Genomic DNA, 18,441 nt, shown 5'->3' with positions numbered 1-18,441 from the left:
CTAGCTCTTCTTGATGCTCTTAAAGATGTCAGACATTACACTGAACTGAGTCCTTCAAGTGGCTTCACTTTGAATAGAAACAGAAGGAAAGGAAAATAAGAAGAGAGAAGACAAACAGGTCTTTGCAAAGGGAGCTGGGCTAGTCATTAGCAGACTACTATTGGGAGCAAGGTAGAGGCTGTTGGCAATGATCATGCAGAGCAGCCTGGACACAGGGCCTGAGAACTCTGCCGTGGACTACAGGTCAGCAGGTACCTCCCTTAAAGCTTACTAACACATTGAATTTCTTTTAAAAAAGTTTAGTTATTTGAGAAGGAGAGATAGAGACAGACAGTGAGAACCCTCTACTGGTTCATTGCTCAAATATCCACAGTGACTGGGGCTGTGCTGGGTCAATCCAGATCTCCTCCAAGGGTGGCAGGAACCCAACTATTCGAACCATCACTGTTGCCTCCCAGATTCTGCATCAGCAAGAAACTGGAGTCAGGAGCTGGTTCCAGGTATCAAACTCAGGCACTCTGAGATGGTGCGTGAGCTCCTTAACCAGCATCTTAGCCACCAGGCTAACCATCCGCCCCTTATTAAAGCACAGAGCTTTTAGGGTTGTCGCAGTCTCCCCTCCTAATGCCTGTTTGCACAGCATCTGCTCATCTAAGGTGGCAGGTGCCTCTGGGGCTTCGATATGTGAAGAGACTTCAGATAATTTCCCCCAAATTCTATTGTTCCCCATGGGGAGGGAAGGACTGGGGAGAGGGAGTATACATAAGGGTAGGGTTGTTTTCCATGGAGTTAGAGCTAACTGCCTTTTATTTTTAGTTGATTGCTCAAGGGCCTGGCTTCTGGGATGCAATATGGCTGTAGTTCATGAAAGTTCTGAGTCACTGTTGGTTTTTTGGATCACTCAGATGGACCTTTTCCCTGAGCCTCTGTTTTGACATCTGTGAATTGGAAAATTCCAGGTCCTTTCCCCATGTATCGTTCTCAGAGATATAGAACAGCCAAATAAGGTTGAGTTCTATAAAATAACATAAGTATTTGGGGAAGCAGTGTGGACTTGATTTTCTATGACATTTTCATAGAGGCAAAAGGCAACTGGAGAACATTTCTATGCCAGTACCTTCCATTACGTATGACAAAACTCTGGTCCAGATCATGTCCCGCTCTCCGCCCCCCCATCCCACATTATATTTTGCACTTTCCCATTGCTTTTGTTTAACAGATCTTGTCAGTCTGAAATCTTAGACCTGTAGGCTCCTGCGTGCACCATTCAGAAATGATTCTATGTAGATTTGAATGTAATTAAACTTGTTTTTCCTTGACAATGTGGTAAGATTGACATTTTAGCAGCATAAGTCCTTTTTTTCCCCCGACAGATTATTTTCTTTATTCAGATAAAGCCTGAGTTCTATTTTGAATGATGAGAGAATGGAGATTTTTTTTTCGTTTGTAGTTTGAGACAATTAGAGCCACAGATTAATTTCTCACATTAAGAGGAATGTTTTGTCTTCAGATCTGCACCTGCTCAGTCCCATTTCCAGTTATTTGTAGGCTAGTGTACTAGAGAGGAAGAGGAAATACTTATGCAGGGACAGAGGGAATCACTAATGGCTAATCAATACCTGTGGGGGTATTTCACCACTCTTGAGAGACCCAGCACAGGATGGTGAAAAACAGGAGGACCACTTAGTTGTGGTTTCCCTTGTGTTAGGTTACCGGAAAGATCCAGAACTGACCACCAAGCATCTCTACTTATATGTCTTTTAGTCACTCCAAGCTCAATTCATTGTGCCCTCATCACCTCTCTGCCCATCCTCCTGATGTGCTTCCTTTGTTGTATTTCAGTCATTGCTAAGGGTGTTGACATCTATAAGCCATCAGAGCCACAAACATTGGGGCTAGTCGCTCTTCTTTACCCTCTAGTGTGGACAAAGTTGGTTGTTTACCCGATATCCATTCCTGTTCTTCACAGAATGCAGATTTCAGTTTGGGGAATTACTTTCTTTCCTTTTTTTTTTTTTTTTTTTTTTTTTTTTTGACAGAAAGAGTTAGACAGTGAGAGAGAAAGACATAGAGAAAGGTCTTCCTTCCTTTGGTTCATCCCCCAAATGGCTGTTATGGCCAGCGCGCTGCACCGATCCGAAGCCAGGAGCCAGGTGCTTTCTCCTAGTCTCCCACATGGGTTCAGGGACCCAAGCACCTGGGCCATACTCCACTGCCTTCCTGGGCTACAGCAGAGAGCTGGACTGGAAAAGGAGCAACCGGGACTAGAACCCAGCGCCCATATGGGATGCCGGCACCGCAGGTGGAGGATTAGCCAAGTGAGCCACAGCACCAGCCCCCAGGGAATTACTTTCCTTCCAGATATTTGTTATGTGGCTGGGGACAGAATTTAACCTACCTCTACCCCAAGTAGTGGGCCCTGGTTAATTAAAGACTATTAGCATGATTCCGTCTCTCTTGTCACAGAGATTGGCTGAGAGAATGACTGGAAGCAGGAAAACTTTCTAAAACATTGAAATTATGAGGTCTGGACCAGCAGAGCTCATTTTACTACCAGGAAGTAAGCCACCTGAGGGCAAGCCCATCACCAGGAGAGCACAGCCATGCAAATCATAGAGAAAGGAGTCAAATCCCAGGGTCTCTCTCAGGGACTCACATCTGAAGTCCACACTCCTGCTGGACTCCTCAAATTACATGAGCAAACCAGTTTCCTTTATTGTTTATGCCAGTTTGGGTGGGTAGTCTTGCAATCAAAAGTATCTCAAGCCAACATATCCCGTCCAACCATTCACTGCTTCCTATGGATTTTGTTGCTTTAAATATGTTTCTTTTTTAAAAATTTTTTTAAACATTCATTTTATTTATTTCAAAGAGTTACAGAGAAAGGTAGAGCCAGAGAGCTTTCCATCTGCTCATTTACTCCGGAGATGACAAGAGCTGAGCTGATCCAAAGCCAGGAGCCAGGAGCTTCCTCCAGGTCTCCCACTTGGGTGCAGGGGCCCAAGGACTTGGGCCATCTTCTACTGCTTTCCCAGGCCATAGCAGAGAGCTGGATCGGAAGAGGAGCAGCCTGAACTCGAACCAGTGCCCATATAGGATGCTGGCACTGCAGGCTGGGGCTTTAACCTGCTGTGCCACAGTGCCGGCCTCTAAATATGTTTCAAATACAGCCTTCTTCTACTCTTCCAATTGTTACTTGATAGTTCGCTGGACAGTCACTATCTTAGTTACCACACTTTTAGAATGAGAAAACTTTATACAAATTCAGAGGTCCAAGAATTCAGAGATAAGAAAGCTCATGAGTCCCAGTGTGATCAAATGAGGGGAATATCTTCTATTCTATGTGAATAAGGCCCTTTAATGGTTTGTTCCACTCTACTTTCCCCACCTTGCCCTCCCTACTTCTCTCTGCATGCTTCCTATGGAACCAGGCCATGCTTCTTACAGTTTCTTGAGTTCCACATACCCTTTTAGGAAATGGTGTGTTTACTATGCCTTTGTAAATTCTAATTCTTATGTTTGGGATGAAGTCCCTCCCTTTTCTAATGGAAGATTGTCACTTATCCTGTGGTCTCATTGGAAACTGAGACTGCAGTCTATCTGACATACTGGGACAGGTGACCCAATACACAAGCATGGCCAAAACCTGGGATGTGGAGAAGCCAGCACCAGTTCTAGAGTCAGGTGGCATAGAGACTGATGGATGGAGGTGTAGACAGGCTTGGGTGACATCACAGACCCAGATGGGCTGGGGGTCAGTGCCTCCATTGGAGTCTAGGGAGATGGCTCAACAGTGGTCCAGTTAATGGTGCTGGTGAGTAGTAGACACAATGGAAGGCAGATCCCAAAGGTTTAGGCTGCATGTGAAGAGTCCTGCACTTTTAATCAAGCCAGGAGCCAGGGAGAGTACCCTACCGTTTACTTAGTGAATGACGGAAAGAGGCTGAGCTTCATTTCAGCAGTCATCTTAACCCTGGCTTGAAGAGGAGTGTGGCAGAGATGTCAGCAGGGATCAGAACTGCGTGGAGGACAAGTGTTAAATGTTCTTTCTTGTTTTCTTTTCTTTTTTTTTTTGACAGGCAGAGTTAGAGAGAGACAGAGAGAAAGGTCTTCCTTTTCCATTGGTTCACCCCACAATGGCCGCTGCGGCCGGCGCACCATGCTGATCCAAAGCCCAGAGCCAGGTGCTTCTCCTGGTCTTCCATGCGGGTGCAGGGCCCAAGCACTTGAGCCATCCTCCACTGCCCTCCTGGGCCACAGCAGAGAGCTGGACGGAAGAGGAGCAACTGGGACAGAATCCGGCACCCCGACCGGGACTAGAACCCAGGGTGCTAGTGCTGCAGGCGGAAGATTAGCCAAGTGACCCGTGGCACTGGCCCTTTCTTGTTTTCAAAAGGAGTTTATGAAACCACTGAAAAGCAGGCATTCTCCCTCTTGGGAATACTAGGATCTGGGGACCAGGGTGATGGGATTGTGGGGATGTGTGTGATTTGAAGAAGCTCTTCCAGTCATCCTGATATTCCCTGTACCTGTCCTCTGCACCCCAAGATTGTCCTGAGGGTCACCCCACATCTGCTTATACTTCTGCTCTCCATCCTCCCTATATTCTTCACCCTCAAATTTATTTATATATATATATATATAAAAGATTTATTTATTTATTTGAAAGGCAGAGTTACACAGAGAGGGAAGGAGAGGCTGAGAGAGAGAGAGAGAGAGGGAGAGAGAGAGAGAGAGGCCTTCTATTTGCTGGTTTACTCCCCAGTTGGCTGCAACGTCCAGAGCTGTGCTGATCCGAAGTCAGGAGCCAGGAGCTTGTTCTAGGTCTCCCACATGGGTGCAGGGGCCCCAGGGCCTGGGTCATCTTCTGCTTTCCTAGACCGTAGCAGAAAGCTAGATCGGAAGTGGAGGAGCTGGGACTCGAACCAGAGCCCATATGGGATGCTGGCACTGCAGGCAGCAGCTTTACCCGCTACTGCACAGTGCCAGCCCCTCAAATTTATATTTATTTATTTTCATTTTATTTGAAAGGCAGAAAAAGAGTGAGAGCAAGAGAGCGAAAGAGCATGAGAGAGAGAGAGAGAGAGAGAGAGAAACAGACACACAGAAAAATATTCCATCCTTTAGTTCACTCCTCAAATGCTTACAACAGCCAGGGCTGGGCCAAGCTGAAGCCAGGAGCTGTGAACTCAGATGTCCTGAGTGGTGGCAGGAACTCAAGCACTTTGAGCCATCACCTGCTGCCTCCCAGGATGAGCATTAGCAGGAAGCTGAAGTCGGAAGTGGAGCTGAGACTCTAACCCAGGCTCTCTAATGTGGGCTGCAGGTGTCACAAGAAGAATCATGACCACTGCACCAAATGCTCACGTCCCCTCTCCCCCATTTTATGGACTATGCTCATTCTCTTTGTTTCTTTTGTTCTGGAAAGTTCTCATCTTGCCTTTCAGTCACACTCCAGCTCATACGACACATTTTTAGCATTCACTGGAGCAGTCTACTCTTCATTATGCTCCTGGACTTTTCGCCTGCCCTGACCCTGGCTTAAGATCTGGAGCTTAAGCTCTACCACCCAACAGCTTGATGCTCTACGTCGGGATTCACACTTTGCCTTGTAGCTATCAATCTGCCTGCCTTGTCCTTCTAAAAGGACAAAGCTCTTTGCAGGGTGGGACTATGCTTTTTTTTTTTTCCATCTCTGGAGACATGGCTGTGCCTGGCACATAGTAGGCTCACACTATTGGTGAACAGACATGAACAAATGGAATTGAATGGAATATATGGCTGTAAGGTGCTTTGCAAACCATAATGCATAGCAAAGACCTAAAGCATTATTAGCACTGTTTAATAAAGCTGAAAAGCCTCCGAAGTCTGCAAATGTAACCTCCTCTTGAATGTCTATTTTGATTCTCCCCAGACAGAATCAATGACTATTTCCTTGGCACTCCTTTTCCTAATGCTGCATTAGGCATTTTTTTCCAGGAGGCTTCATGCAAATTACCAGTTATATCTCATGCACCTGTCTCCCTCACTAGACAGAGAAGTCCTCTAGCAGAGGGATGAGATACATGCATTGCAGGGACCCTCTCAGAATCCACCTGTGAACAGTAGTATTAGTTGATTTCCTGCCCTCCTCCTTCCCCATGGAAAATATTTGTCCATACTCACCTTCTCTCCTCTCCTGCTCTTAGATGAAGTAGCAAACCTTCTCTTTTCTATTCTCCTTGGTTCTTGGGAGTTGAAGATGTGAGTGGACCTAGAACTTTCTATAGCCACTGGTAGGTAATGTGTCCTTGTGACGGATAAATACAAGAGGGTTCCTTGCCTCCCTAGAGCAGGGCCTTTATGCTCTTGTTAGTTTATGGAACAGGATGAAAGAAACCAGGGCCCAGGGTTGGCAGAACTAGGACAGAGTGGAGAAGAGTGTTGTGATGGGGACAGGACTGCCTCAGTGACAGCCCTGTGCAAGCTTTTTATCCCCCTACAACATTCTCGGGTATCACTGTATATAAATCATGGCTTACAGATGTCATTAACTGATGCTTACACTCAGACATACCCGAACCACATCAACACACATGCCATTGCTGTATCAAAAAAGCTGTATTAATACTGGCCTAAAGGTGTTTTGATTTAGGAAATTCATTTCAGTGCCTGGGGTACTTAGGAAGCTGGGCAAGGACTTGCAGAGCTGGAAGTATCCTTGAATAAGAAAGGACTGGGCCTGGGGTTGGGTGGATTTAATAAGATTGTGCAAAGCCTTGCAAGAGCAGCCTCCAGAGCCGACCTCTGCTTCCAGTCTGGGAGTCAAGGCTTGCCTGAACTTGAAATAAATTATCTGACCCTGTTTATTGATCCTGTCTGCATGGTGAGGTAGCTGCTGCTTTCTTCTGAAAGTTGGCCTGGGTGCGGGTTGAGAACTGGGGACCAGCCCTCAAAGGGGAGGGGAAGATCACTTTCCCAAGGGCTGAGTCATAACAGAGCCCAGAGCCTCAGGATGACAGTGGGGGCGGGGGCTTGCTGGCACCACACAGTAGGGCATGCGGCGTCATGGGGTTCCAGGCAGGAAGGAGTCTCAGAGATCAGTGTGTCAGTTTACAGGGGAGGCCAGAGAGTTTAAGTGATTTTCCCAAAGTCCTTCAGATAAACAGAGCCTCCGGGAGAAACCACAGGTCTCACAGCTCATGGGCTGGTGTTCTTGTTTCCACAGATCCAGAGTCTGTGTTGACAAAGGGCTCCATGGAGGCCCGGTCAAGGTCACCTTTCTCTCCTCAAGGGCTGAGAGCCCATGGTTAGGCTCGGGGGGAAGCTTGCTCAGACCCAAAGGTGGGGGCAGCGCGGAGGTAATGAAGTCCTTTGCTCCATGATCAGATCTGTTGTCTTGTCTGGCAGCTGATTAGCTCAGGTCTGTGACTTGTGCTAATTGGCTGCTCAAGACGAATATGGCCGATCTCTGCTCGTCAGCCCCTCCATCCCTCACTCCTTGTTGGTTTCCTGAGTATGCCTCTTGTGTCAGACATTGTGCCCTGTGGATCAGAGGGGAAACGGATGCAGTGTATGTCCTCTAGGAACTCTCAGTAGAGAGGGGAAGAGGTTGGCGAGTGGCTGCGTCCTTTTGGGAAACTGATCGGGTACTTGAGGGCCCCTTTACATGGAAATAATACAAGAGGACATCTACGACAGCTCTGGAAGTGGAACAAAGCCATTCACACAATCCAGCGTGAGAACCACTTACGTATGATTCTACGCACATCCATTTTCTCTTCTGCCTTGATGTCTCCTTGATTATATTTGTTCATATTTGACCTTCATCAAAACTTCATCTACACATGCGCGTTTTTGCAAACAACAAATGAGTTAATGAACGACACACAAGTACTTATGTGGAGTGACAGCCCTGTGCAAATATATATCTCCTTACAACATTCTCGGGTACCAATGTATATAAATCATGGTTACAGATGTATTCATGTGATGCTTTCATTTAGATGGAAGCAGAACCACATCAATACACGCACCAACATATGTATTCAAAAAGCTGTATTAATTAATAAAGGTGTTTTGGTTCAGAGATTCATTTCAGTGCTTTGTTCAGACAGCAGCAGCAACAAATGCAATTGGAGACACTCAGCCAGATTCCAAGTGATGTCTGGCTTGGACTGCCCCCACTTTGCCAGCAGAGCTCATTCCGAGAAAGCACTCTGGGAAAACAGGCAAGCCATCAAAGGAAGCAGTCGAAATCTGGTTTATTCTCCAAGGAGAGGAACTGGGAGCGTGCAGGGCTTCCTGTGGGCTCCCTCAGCCGTTAGCGCAGATCTCTCTGAGTGCCGTCAGCACTGGTTTTCCCTCTATAGACTGCTTGTCTCCTAGAGGCAGCCCAGTGCCGCGGTCATCTTGGTGCTCTGGGTCCCTAGCACAGAGCCTGGCTCATAGTTAGAGGCTCAGTAAATGCTGGCTAAGAGGATTCATTGCTCTAACTAAAATGAGGAGAAAGAGAACACACAAAGGTCTCCCTTTTATTTTGGTGCATTTCCTGGTTGCTCAGTGTGGAAGATTGTGTGGCTGGGATCCCTCAGCCTCTACTGCAACCCCTGTCCCTCCAGGTGCCTATTATTGCAACTGCTGGGAGGTCGAGAATGATACTCCCCGGACTCCCTCGCAGCCATGCTTCTAGCTGTGATTTAGCTGCTATCAATCAGCTGCAGCAGGGAGCCTCGGATTTGGAGCTAAAGAGCGCAGAGGACTGGCTCACAGCAGACGTGGTGTGGTTTTGGATTTATAGGATGTAGTGGCAGCTTCTTGATTCAACCAGGAGTTTCCTGAAAGTGGCAGGAAACTTGGCAGTCCAATTCTGTGATGTGACTTTGGAACTTGTTTCTGGAAGCTTGATGCAGAGTCTGTTTTTTATTTATTTTTATTTTATTTGAAAGGTAGAGAGAGAGATAAAGAGAGAGAGAGTTAGTTCTCTGTTCTACCCAGTAGTTCACTCAGTAGTAGATCTCCCATGTGAATGGTAGGGACCCAAATACTTGAGCTATCATCTACTGCTACATCTACATCCCAGGAAGCTTATTAGCAGAAGGCTGGATAGGAAGTGGAGTAGCTGGTACTGCAACCAGATACTCTGATATAGGATATGGGCCTCCCAAGTGAGACGTAACCACTGTGCCAAATGCCCACCCCTGCAGGCTGTCTTTGCTATCATGAGCCATGCCTGGGATTCCTTGTTGTAAATGTCCTCTGCTCAAATCAGCAAGAGTGGATAGTGTTCTTTATGACTTACTCTGAACAATACACCATCCCAGAGACAGATGCTGTTCATGCCTGGATTTTAGGGAAGCCAGGAGGAGTATGGTTCATGGGTGTCGGTTAGCCCTCTCATTCCTGTACCCACGTGGAAGAGTTGCAAGAGGTACAAATACTGCTGCCTTCTCAAACAGTGAAATCTGAGTCATGTTATTTGAAGACAGAGAAGGACAAGGCCAGTTAGCTTATAGCTTCAACCGGGAGAGGCACCAAGAAGGCTGCTAGAAGGCTGTTGGGTGACTGCAGTAGAAAACAGGAGTTGGCCGACACGCTGAGAGCCATGATGGTGAGGCACTGTGGAAGGGGGCTTTGAATTGAATCATGTTTTTCCCAGATTTCTATGTTGAGACCCTAGTTACCAATTCCTGACGTGATGTTGCAGATAGAAACATTAGGAGCTCCATGATGGGATTGGTGCCTTTATGAGGATGAAGAGACCAAGTTTCTTCCTCTTTTCTTATTCCTCCCCCACCCCCATGTGGGGACACAGTGAGAAGGCAGCTGCCTTCAAAGCCAGGAAGCAGCCCTCAGCAGACACTGGGTCTTCCAGCACCTTGACCTTGAACTTGCCAGCCTCCAGAACTGTTTTTCATAATATAAGGGAATTATAGACAGAAAACAAAATGAAGATTATATATAGCATGTGTCAGGTCAACTCACTGACAGTTTAATGCAGGTTTGCCCTAATTTTGTGAACCTTAGAATATCTAACACTTGACTCATGGTAAATGGTAGATGAATGTTTATTGACTTATTGCTAAGGTCACCTGAATTTGCATGAGAAAAAAGAGGGACACAAAAATGGAGCCTCATTGAAATAATTCCAAACATTGGGGGCAGTTTTCCCCTCATTGTGTTGAATGTATATCTCTAAGATTTCTTCTAGCCCTAAGATCTATTTTTTGCCTCTGTAAGCACTGTAATTGTTTAAAAAAATCAAATGGTACAAATATGGGCCGAGCATATATAACATTAATTTCATCATGACTTGGTTAAAGGATAATATAAAAAGAAAAGAGAGGGAATTTTATTAAAATCTTTATAAGCACCATCCCCAATGTACTGCTCTAATATGTGCTATAATCCTACACTCTCCCCTTTAAAATGGATTTTTCCCCTACAAACCTGCATAAATTTTGCTTTATAGCCATTTGCCTTGTGTATCTATATATCATTAAAGCTTTATTGCTTTAATACAAAATTGTATGCTGCTTCTGATTACAACGAAGCAAAATTATGCGCGCACATGGACAAAAGCCAGAAGAGAAGCAGCAGAAAGGAAGTCGGCTGTGTGAGCGCGGTGAGAATGAGGGTAGTTCTTTTACCTCCTTTGGGTGTTCCTTTCATGCAACGATCTCACTTTCTACAAGATTATAACCTTGCGCCGGCGCTGTGGTGCAGCGGGTTGAGGCCCTGGCCTGGAGCGCCGGCATCCCATATGGGCGCTGGTTTTAGTTCCGGCAGCTCCTCTTCCAATCCAGCTCTTTGCTATGGCCTGGGAAAGCGGTATAAGATGGCCCACGTCCTTGGGCCCCTGCACCCATGTGGGAGACCCGGAGGAGGCTCCTGGCTCCTGGCTTTGGTTTGGCACAGCTCCTACCATTGTGGCCATCTGGGGAGTAAACCAGCGGATGGAAGACCTCTCTGTCTGTCTCTACCTCTCTCTGTAACTCCGTCTTGTCTTGTCTTGTCTTTTTCTTTCTTTCTTTCTTTCTTTCTTTCTTTCTTTCTTTCTTTCTTTCTTTCTTTCTTTCTTTCTTTCTTTCTTTCTTTCTTTCTTTTTGACAGGCAGAGTGGACAGTGAGAGAGAGAGACAGAGAGAAAGGTCTTCCTTTGCCATTGGTTCACCCTCCAATGGCTGCCGCAGCCAGCGTGCTGTGGCCGGTGCACCGCGCTGATCCGATGGCAGGAGCCAGGTGCTTCTCCTGGTCTCCCATGGGGTGCAGAGCCCAAGCACTTGGGCCATCCTCCACTGCACTCCCTGGCCACAGCAGAGAGCTGGCCTGGAAGAGGGGCAACTGGGACAGAATCCGGTGCCCCGACCGGGACTAGAACCCGGTGTGCCGGCACCGCAAGGCGGAGGATTAGCCTAGTGAGCCACGGCACCGTCCTGTAACTCCGTCTTTCAAATAAATAAATAAATCTTAAAAAAAAAAAAGACTATACCTTACCGTAGATTAAGTCTGTAAAACTGTTGAGTTCCTATGATTGAAAAGAGCTTAAAAAAACTACAGAATGACCCAGAGATCTCTGGCTCATGTCAAGATGCTGCTGGCCTTGATCAGTTGGCTTGAGGGGGTGTCCTTGAACTTGATCCACACACTGAGGAGATGTAGAAAGGATTTGCCAACTGCAGGTGTTGCAGCCTCCCAGATCCAGGATCTTAGCTTCAGAAGAGCCCAGGACTATACCCAGACTAGGAAAGTCTTAGGAGGTTTCTCAGCCAGTCATTGGCATCCAAGATATCTTTGAATCCCTGTTAACGCTCCCTATTTGATTCTACAGTGTTTATGTTGCCATTTGCTATCTTCTCCTTCCCCGGAGATTTAACACAAAGAGAAAGGGACAGTGAGCCTGGGAAAGCCCAGATACCAGTCTCGGTTCTGCTACCAACCCTCTGTGTGTCCCCTGAGCAGACTGTGCACCCTCCTGGGAGCTGCTTCTCACACAGAAAGTCGGGGATGTTAGAGCAGGTGCTCTCTAGGGCCCTTTTCATTTCTGGTGCTCCACGATTCTGTGATCTAAAGGTGAAGAAAGAGGGCCATGCGTTTTGTCCATTGGTCAGTGCTTTGGGGCTCAATCTAAGAATCTTGAGGCTGGTGTTTGCGCAGCAGTTAAGATGTAAGATTGAGGCTCCCACATCCCATGTCAGAGTGCCCGGTTTGAGTCCTGATTACAGCTTCCTGGAAGACAGCAGGTGGTAGATGAATTAGATGTGTCCTTGCTACCCATGTGGGAGACTTGGATTGAGTTCCTGGCTCCCAGTTTTGGCCCTGCCCAGAACTGGCTTCTGAAGGCATTTGGAGAATGAGCCGTGAAGTAGAAGGTCTCTGTCAGTTTCTGTCTTTCTGCCTTCTAAGTAAACAAAGAACTTAAAAATAATTTTTGTGTCTAGCAGAGGGACCCTAAACTCAGCTTAGGAACCCAACTTAGGAGCCCAATCTATTTCAGCAGTATCTTTATTTTGTTTTTAAAACATTTACTTTATTTATTAGAATTCATTTAAAAATATGTATAGCTGGCACTGTGGCATAGCAGGTAAAGCCACTACCTGCAGTACCAGCATCCCATATAGCTGCCAGTTCAAGTCCCGGCTGTTTTCCTCCTGATCCAGCTCTCTGCTATGGGAAAGCAGTAGAGGATGGCCCAAGGGCTCAGACCCCTGCACCCGTGTGGGAGACCTAGAAGAAGCTCCAGGCTCCTGGCATTGGATCGGCCCAGTTCCGGCTGTTGCGGCCATTTGGGTAGTGAACCGGCAGATGGAAGACCTCTCTGTCTCTCCCTCTGTCTGCCTATATATATATGTATATATATATATATATATATATCGAGAGAGAGAGAGAGAAGAGAGAGAGGGAGAGCAGTCTTGTATCTATTGGTTCATTTTCCAAACGCCTGCAACATCTGGGCCTGGGCAAGGCTGGAACTCATTCTGAGTCTCCCATGAGACTGGTGGGACCCAAATACTGAGCCATCACCCTCTCATCACCCTGAGCATCTCCCTCCCAGGTGCATATTAGCAGGAGGCGGAAATCGGAAGGGAAGGTGGAGCTGGGATCCAGGCGCTCTGATCCGGGATGTGAGTGTCATTGCAAGCAGTGGCTCAACTCCAGTGCCAAACACCAGACCCTTTCCTTATTTTTTAAGTATTGATAGATAAACTTGTCAGTTCAATAATTGTTCTATTAATTCATATGACTAGGAACTTTTACCTTTTTAATGCAAATACACTCATTCATTCTTGTCTGTAAAACTTTTCTTTTTAGAACAGGTCATCAAAGAAGGAGGTACCTTTCTCTGAAGGGAGGAGAGAACTTCCACTTTGACTATGACCTTGTCTAAATAAGATCGGAGTTGGCGAACTCAAGAGGCTTCCATAGCCTTGGCAACTCATGACAGGAGCCTAGGGTGATTACTGATGCCATAAACAAGAGTGTCAATTTGTTAAGTCAACAACAGGAGTCACTGTGCACTTACTCCTCATGTAGGATCTCTGTCCTAAATGTGCTGTACATTGTGATCTAATGCTATAACTAGTACTCAAACAGTACTTTACACTTTGTGTTTCTGTGTGGGTGCAAACTGTTGAAATCTTTACTTAATATATGCTAAATTGATCTTCTCTATATAAAGATAATTGAAAATGAATCTTGATGTGAATGGAAGAGGAGAGAGAGTGGGAGAGGGGAGGGTTGCGGGTGGGAGGGAAGTTATGGGGGGCAAAGCTATTGTAATCCATAAACTGTACTTCGGAAATTTATATTCATTAAATAAAAGTTTAAAAAAACTTTTTAAAAAATTTTTATTTATTTATTTATTTGAAAGGCAGAATTACAGAGAGGCAGAGAGAGACTTCTTGTCAGCAGTTCTGCTTTCCAAGATCAGTTACCAAAGTCAAACCAAAGTCTGAAAATATTAAATGGAAAATTCTAGAAACACAATAAACAATTCATAAGATTTAAATGACTTTTTTTTTTTTTTTTACAGGCAGAGTGGACAGTGAGAGAGAGACAGAGAGAAAGGTCTTCCTTTTGCCGTTGGTTCACCCTCCAATGGCCGCTGCGGCTGGCGCGCTGCTGCCGGCGCATCACACTGATCCGAAGCCAGAAGCCAGGTGCTCTCCTGGTCTCCCATGCGGTGCAGAGCCCAAGCACTTGGGCCATCCTCCACGGCACTCCCTGGCCACAGCAGAGAGCTGGCCTGGAAGAGGGGCACCCTGGACAGAATCCAGCGCCCCAACCGGGACTAGAACCCAGTGTGCCGGCGCCGCTAGGTGGAGGATTAGCCTATTGAGCCGTGGTGCCAGCCTAGATTTAAATGACTTTTAATACAGTATATTATTATAGTTCTATTTTATTATTAGTTATTGCTAGTCTCTTACTGTGCCTCATTTATAAGTTAAACTTTATCATGGATATGTATATGTAGGAAAAAAAACCATAGTATATGCAGGGTTTGGTAGTATTTGAGGTTTGAGACGCCCAGTTGTGGTCTTGGAACGTGTCTTCTGCAGATGGGAGGGGAGCTGCTCTCCATGACAGTGCAGGCTCATCAAGATGGGAGGACAAAGGCCGGCGCCACGGCTCACTAGGCTAATCCTCCGCCTGTGGTGCCAGCACCCCAGGTTCTAGTCCCGGTTGGGGTGCCGGATTCTGTCCCAGTCGCTCCTCTTCCAGTCCAGCTCTCTGCTGTGGCCCAGGAGTGCAGTGGAGGATGGCCCAAGTCCTTGGGCCTTGCACTTGCATGGGAGACCAGGAGGAGGCACCTGGCTCCTGGGACCGGCCGTAACGGTCATTTGCGGGTGAACCAACGGAAGGAAGACCTTTCTCTCTGTCTCTGTCTCTCTCTTACTGTCTAACTCTGCCTGTCAAAAAAAAAAAAAAAAAAAAAAAAAAAAAAAAAAAAAAAGGTGGGAGGGCAAAGACCACACGTGGAGGTGGGAAGGTGTTGGTATACACTGGGCAATTTTAATAGCTTACATAGTGAAAAACTCAGGTCCACACTCGGCTTGCCCAAGAGTCTCCAACAGTATCCTCGGGTGTCTTATTCTCTTTCTGTCTCTGGGTCCTGGTGTCCCTGCTGGCCCCTCCTCTCAGGTACCATGGGCAGTGCTGGGCTGCGGCTGTCCTCACTCTCCAAAGGCAGCCACTGTTTTCCAGTCATTGCTGTTTTGGATTTTTTGGCTCCACTTTCGAAGTCTCTAAACTGGATACTGCTATAATAATAGAAACAGGCTTCTAGCCTTGCTTCCGGACTTGTCAGTATCAATTTCTTTCCACGATGGGGGAGGAGTGGGTCTTCCACACTCCAGCACAGTGGGGTTCTAGCACAATGTTTAGTTTCTTCTCTGGTAACTTGTGCAGCTTTTTTTTTCTTTCTTTTCTTTCAGATTTATTCATTTTGGAAGTCAGAGTTAGGGAGGGAGAGACAGAGATCTTGTATCTGCTGGTTCCCTCCCCAGAAGCCAGTGCTAGGTCAGGCTGAAGCCAGGAGCCAGGAGCTTCATCCGGGTCTCCCACGTGGGTGCATAGGCCCAAGCACTTGGGCCATCTTCCTCTGCTTTCCCAGGCACATTAGCAGGGAGCTGGCTGGGAACTGGAGCAGCCAGGACATGAACAAGCGCCTATATGGGATGCCTTTGTTGCGGGCAGTAGCTTTACTGGCCCTGCTGTGTGCAGCTTTAAACGACTCACATACACTTCATTTCTTACCCATCAACTGTAGCCTAAGGATTCAGTTTGTCAGACACGGAAGCCTGTTCTTCTCCTTCCTTCTGCCTCTCCTCTCTCTTCCCCCTCAAGGTTGAGAGTTCTGTTTTGTGCTCTTTGGGGGTTTTCCTATGATTTCTTTATATTCTGATTCTACAAGCTTAAAGTCAAAAAGCACCATGTATAGTAATATGTTCATGTAAATATTGTTCACTGATGTGCAAGGTACCACACTTGAATTTAAACTCTGTGGATTCAATGTCCTCGCTTCTATTCACTGGAGATTGTGCTTAATGTTTAATTCAAATAGAATCTTTTTCAACCTCCACTTACTTGCCTTTATCCTATCCTCAACTTGAGCAAACTATAAATCATACTTCATTTGTTGTTATTGTTGCTCTTATTTGGTTTTATTTATTTGGAGGACAGAGTTACAGAGAGAGGGATTGACAGAGAGCAAGTAAGGGAACTTCCATCCACTGTTTCACTCCCTAGATGGCCACGATGGCTAGAGGGTGGGCCAGGCTGAAGCCAGCAGACTAGAACTCTGTCAGTGTCTGCCATGTGTGTGGCAGCAGCCCAAGGACCTTGGCCATCTTCTGCTGCTTTTCCAGGGTGCATATTAGCAGGGAGCTGGATCAGAAATGGAGAAGTTGAGATTGGAACCAGTGCTCTGATTTGGGACACACATCACAAGCTGGAGCTTAACCTGCTGCACCTCGGCACTGGCCCCATATTGTTGTCATCCTTGTTAATTTCTAGAACACTCCCTCCTTCTACCTAACCTCGATTTCTTTTTTTTTTTTTAATATTTTATTTATTTATTTGACAGGAGGAGTTACAGACAGTGTGAGAGAGTGAGAGAGACAGACAGACAGAGAGAAAGGTCTTCCTTCCGTTGGTTCACTCCCCAAGTGGCTGCAACGGCTGGAGCTGCACCAATCTGAAGCCAGTCTCCTGTGCAGGTGCAGGACCCAAGCACTTGGGCCATTCTCCACTGCTTTCCCAGGCCACAGCAAAGAGCTGGACTGGAAGAGGAGCAACTGGGACTAGAACCGGTGCCCATATGGGATTCCGGCGCCGCAGCCAGAGGATTAACCTAATGAACCTCGTCATTGGCCCCCTAACCTGGATTTCTACTCCCTGCTTTCCTGGGAGAGCTGGTTGGTGATATGGTTTGAATATGGTTTATCCCCCAACATTTGTGTGTTGGTGCCTTGGTCCCAAATACAGTGGTGTTGAGAAGTAGCTGGGTCATGTGTATCCACCCTCATGAAGGGATTAATGTAATTCATGTAAGAGTGGTTAGCTGGGGCCAGCACTGTGGCACAGTGGGTTATAGCCCTGGCCTGAAGTGCTGGCATCCCATATGGGCGCTGGTTCGAGTCCTGGCTGCTCTACTTCTGATCCAGCTCTCTTCTGTGGCCTGGGAAAGCAATAGAAGATGGCCCAAGTCCTTGGGCCCCTGCACCCACGTGGGAGACCCAGAGAAAGCTCCTGGCTCCTGACTTCAGATTGGCTCAGCTCTGGCCATTGCAGCCATTTGGGGAGTGAACCAGTAGATGGAAGACCTCTCTCTATCTTTACCTCTCTCTGTAACTCTGTCTTTCAAATAAATAAAAATAAATCTTAAAAAAAAAGAATGGTTAGTTACCTTGGTGGGTTGTCATAAAATGAACCTGGCACCTCCGCTCAGTCTCTCACACCTATGCTCCTTTTTGTACCCTGCATACCCTTCTATTTCATCTCCATCATGAGGTAAAGCAGAATGTGGCCCTCACCACATATGGCTACGACGCCTTTGAACTTTCCAGCCTCTATAACAGTGAGCCAAAATAAACCTCTATGCTTTGTTAATTCCCCAGTCTCAGAAATTTTGTTATAACAACACAAAACACACTGTGATAGCTGCTTTCTTGAATTCATGCCTATTTCTAAGTTTACAACCTTACTTTTTTTTTTTCCGGGTTCCATTTTCAAGTCACTTCCCAAGATAGAAATTACAAAAGGTAGCTTTTGGGCTCCTTGTCTACTTTAGAGGTCCACTGTGCTTTCACCCTGGATATAGGATGAATTTTCCTTCGGAGCTTGTTCTACTGCAGCCCTGAGTCAGTGGTGCTGGTAAATCTGATGCCAAGATGACTTCTGCTCCTTTTTAGGTCACTTTTTTTTATTTAACACACTTTTATAGTCTCTTTATCATCAGTCTGCTGAAATTGCACAATGCCATCTCTAGATATGGGTCTTTCTGCAACCTTTGACTTTTTATTTGGGGACTTTCTTTTTAATCTAAAACTATGTGTTCTTCAACTCTGGTAGATTTTCTTGTGCTATTTCCTTGATATTTTCTTTCTATCCACTTTCTTTATCTCTTTTGAGAATACGGGTTAATCTGATGTTGGACTTCAAAAAGTGATCTCTTGCTTCTAATTTTTCTCTCATGTTTTCCATTTTTTTCTTATACTCTTAATAGATAGTCTCAAATTTGTATTTCAATACTTCCATTGTACCTTTTTCAAGTTTATGCAATTGTATGTCACATTTTTGAATTTTAAGAACTCTTTTTTAATTTTTAAATTTTTTTATTTAGTAAATATAAATTTCCAAAGTACAGTTTATGGATTACAGTGGCTCCCCCCCCCATAATTTCCCTCCCACTCGCACCCCTCCCATCTCCCACTCCCTCTCCCATTCCATTCATATCAAGATT

Source organism: Oryctolagus cuniculus, chromosome 2, assembly GCF_964237555.1.
Source record: "Oryctolagus cuniculus chromosome 2, mOryCun1.1, whole genome shotgun sequence".
Taxonomy (NCBI): Eukaryota; Metazoa; Chordata; class Mammalia; order Lagomorpha; family Leporidae; genus Oryctolagus; species Oryctolagus cuniculus.
Note: the sequence above shows the minus strand (reverse complement) of the source record.